At 50.1% G+C, this 3,285-nt stretch overlaps 1 pseudogene across 1 annotated transcript; it reads left to right on the plus strand.

Annotated features, from left to right (window-relative positions):
* The first annotated feature begins 2,083 nt into the window (after positions 1-2,083).
* LOC105517136 lies at positions 2,084-3,000 on the plus strand (annotated as a pseudogene). Its single transcript, XR_001002621.1, has one exon. The product of XR_001002621.1 is annotated as an insulin-like growth factor-binding protein 3 receptor pseudogene (transcript).
* Positions 3,001-3,285: the final 285 nt, after the last annotated feature.

Consider the following 3,285-nt stretch of genomic DNA (forward strand, 5'->3'; position numbering starts at 1 on the left):
TATATATATATTTTTTTTTTTTTCTTTGAGACAGGGTCTTACTCTTGTCACCCAGACTAGAGTGCAGTGGCGTGATCACAGATCACTGCAGCTTCAACCTCCTTGGCTCAAGTGATCCTCCCACCTCAGCTTCCCAAGTAGCTGGGACCACAGGCATGCGCCATCGTGCCTGGCTAATGTTTTTTTTTTAATTTTTGTAAAGACAGCATCTCACTATGTTGCCCAGAGTGCAGTGGTACAATCATGGCTCACCCAGGCTCAAGCAATTCTCCTGCCTCAGCCTCCCAAGTTGCTGGGACTACAGGCATGCACCAGCACAGCTGGCTAATTTTTTGATTTTTTTTACAGATAGGGGTCTCACTATGTTGCCCAGGCTGGTCTCAAATTCCTGGTCTCACTGATCCTCCTTCCTTCGCCTCCCAAAGCACTGGGGTTAAAGACATAAGCCACTGCACCTGGGCCTGTAGCAGTTATTTCCTTCTGCCTCCCACACTGCAACTGGGAGGCAGTACAGCAGGGAGGGAATGAATCCAGGCCTGTGGGTCACGTAGACCTTGGTATAAACTTTGCCCCATCCCTGACAGGTTTAGGACCACAAGCAAGCAGTGTAAACTCTTTGGGCCTCCATTTCCTTGCCTGTCAAGTGAAAAATCACATTATTTACTAATTCTTTTTCTTTTTTTTCCCCGAGATGGTATCTCACTCTGTCGCCCAGGCTGGAGTGCAGTGTCGTGATCTTGGCTCACTGCAACCTCTGCCTCCCGCGTTCAAGCAATTCTCCTATCTCAGCCTCCCGAGTAGTTAGGACTACTGGCATGCGCCACCATGCCAGGCTAATTTTTGTATTTGTAGTCTGATCTTGAACTCCTGCCCTTATGATCTACCCGCCTTGACCTCCCAAAGTGCTGGAATTACAGACGTGAGCCACCGCACCTGGCCATTATTTACTACTTCTTAAGTTATTGAGAGAATTAAATGAGATGAGCAAGCACTCAAAACATCTAAACTAGAATTGTTGTTACTAAAATGAATTGTTTCATGCTCATAGCTCTCCCACTGTACTGAAAGCTCCTGTGAGGGCAAGAATGGTATCATATTCATCTCCCTGTAATAAGCAGTGTGGACTCACTCATTAGGCTCCGTAGGCAGAGTGGTTAGGGCCCAAAATACTTTTAGAAGCCCATAAAAATGTTTTAATATCTTTTAAAACAAGGGAAAAAATGAAGACAACCTAGCCTGATTAGATTTGTCTTTATAGCAATGCAGTTGTAAAAATATCATTATTGGCCGGGTGTAGTGGCTCACGCCTGTAATCCCAGCACTTTGGGAGGTGGAGGCGGGCGGATTATCTGAGGTCGGGGGTTCGAGATCAGCCTGGCTAACATGGAGATATCTCATCTCTACTAAATATACAAAATTAGCTGGGTGTGGTGGTGCACGCCTGTAATCCCAGCACTTTGGGAGATGGAGGCGGGCGGATTATCTGAGGTCGGGAGTTCGAGACCAGCCTGGCCAACATGGAGAAATCTCATCTCTACTAAATATACAAAATTAGCTGGGTGTGGTGGTGCTCGCCTGTAATCCCAGCTACTCCGGAGGCTGAGGCTGGAGAATCGCTTGAACCTGGGAGGTTGCAGTGAGCCAGGGTCGTGCCACTGCACTCCAACCTGGCTGACAGTGAGACTCCGTCTCAAAAAATAAAAATAAAATTAAATTAAAATAAAAATATCATTATTATTATTATTATTTTAATGGAGGATGTCAGGCCTCTGAGCCCAAGCCTGCACGTATACATCCAGAAGGCCTGAAGTAACTGAAGAATCACAAAAGAAGTGAAATGCCCTGTTCCTGCCTTAACTGATGATACTACCTTGTGAAATTCCTTCTCCTGGCTCAAAAACTCCCCCACTGAGCACCTTGTGTCCCCCGCCCCTGCCCGCCAGAGAACAACCCTCTTTGACTGTAGTTTTCCACTACCTACCCAAATCCTATAAAACTGCCCCACCCCATCTCCCTGTGCTGACTCTCTTTTCGGACTCAGCTCACCTGCACCCAGGTGATTAAAAAGCTTTATTGTGGGGGCGCCGGCCTCCACCTGGCAGGGAGGGGCTCTCTCTGGAGGCTCAGCCTCCTCTGCTCCCCATGGGCAACTGCCAGGCAGGGCACAACCTCCACCTATGTCTGGCCCACCACCCACCGCTGCTCTGTGCCACTTTGATCCTGCTGCTCCTTGGTCTCTCTGGCCTGGGCCTTGGCAGCTTCCTCTTCACCCACAGGACTGGCCTGCGCAGCCCTGACATCCCCCAGGACTGGGTCTCTTTTTTGAGATCTTTTGGCCAGCTGACCCTGTGTCCCAGGAATGGGACAGTCACAGGGAAGTGGCGAGGGTCTCACGTCGTGAGCTTACTGACCACCTTGAACTTCGGAGACGGTCCAGACAGGAACAAGACCCGGACATTCCAGGCCACGGTCCTGGGTAGTCAGATGGGATTGAAAGGATCTTCTGCAGGACAACTGGTCCTCGTCACAGTCAGGGTGACCACAGAAAGGACTGCAGGAACCTGCCCGTATTTTAGTGCTGTTCCAGGAATCCTACCCTCCAGCCAGCCACCCATATCCTGCTCAGAGGAGGGGGCCAGAAATGCCACCTAAGCCCTAGAATGGGTGAGGAGTGCGTTAGTGTCTGGCGCCACGAAGGCCTTGTGCTGACTGAGCTGCTCACCTCGGAGGAGAGGAGCTGGCTCTGTGTGGCCCCAGGCTGCTGGTCTTGGGCTCCTTCCTGCTTCTTTTCTGTGGCCTTCTCTGCTGTGTCACTGCTACGTGCTTCCACCCGCGCCAGGAGTCCCACTGGTCTAGAACCCGGCTCTGAGGGCACCAGCCTAGTTCCCGACTTGTTTCTCAAGTGTGAATCAACTTCTTGGGCCTTTGCTCTGAGTTGGAAAAGGTCTTAGAAAAAGCGAAGAGCTGGAATGTGAGGGAAAATAAAAAGCTTTTTTGCCCCCGCCCCCCCAAAAAAAGCTTTATTGCTCACACAAAGCCTGCTTGGTGGTCTCTTCACACAGATGCCTGTGAAAGAGGAAGTAACCCACAAAGGCTGAGTGCCTAGGGCTCCTGCAAATCATGAGGCCTTGAGTACAAGGGCCTGGAATGACACAAATCAGGTTGGAATTCCAGCTCCGCCACTGAGCTCAGAGTGTGACCGGGAGAATTGTCCTCTTTCTCTTTTCTTTTTTTTAAAAAAATGGAGACAGGGTCTCGCTCTGTTGCCCAGGCTGGTCTCAAACT

The sequence above is a fragment of the Colobus angolensis genome, unplaced genomic scaffold, assembly GCF_000951035.1.
Source record: "Colobus angolensis palliatus isolate OR3802 unplaced genomic scaffold, Cang.pa_1.0 Scaffold3, whole genome shotgun sequence".
In the NCBI taxonomy this organism is placed as follows: Eukaryota; Metazoa; Chordata; class Mammalia; order Primates; family Cercopithecidae; genus Colobus; species Colobus angolensis.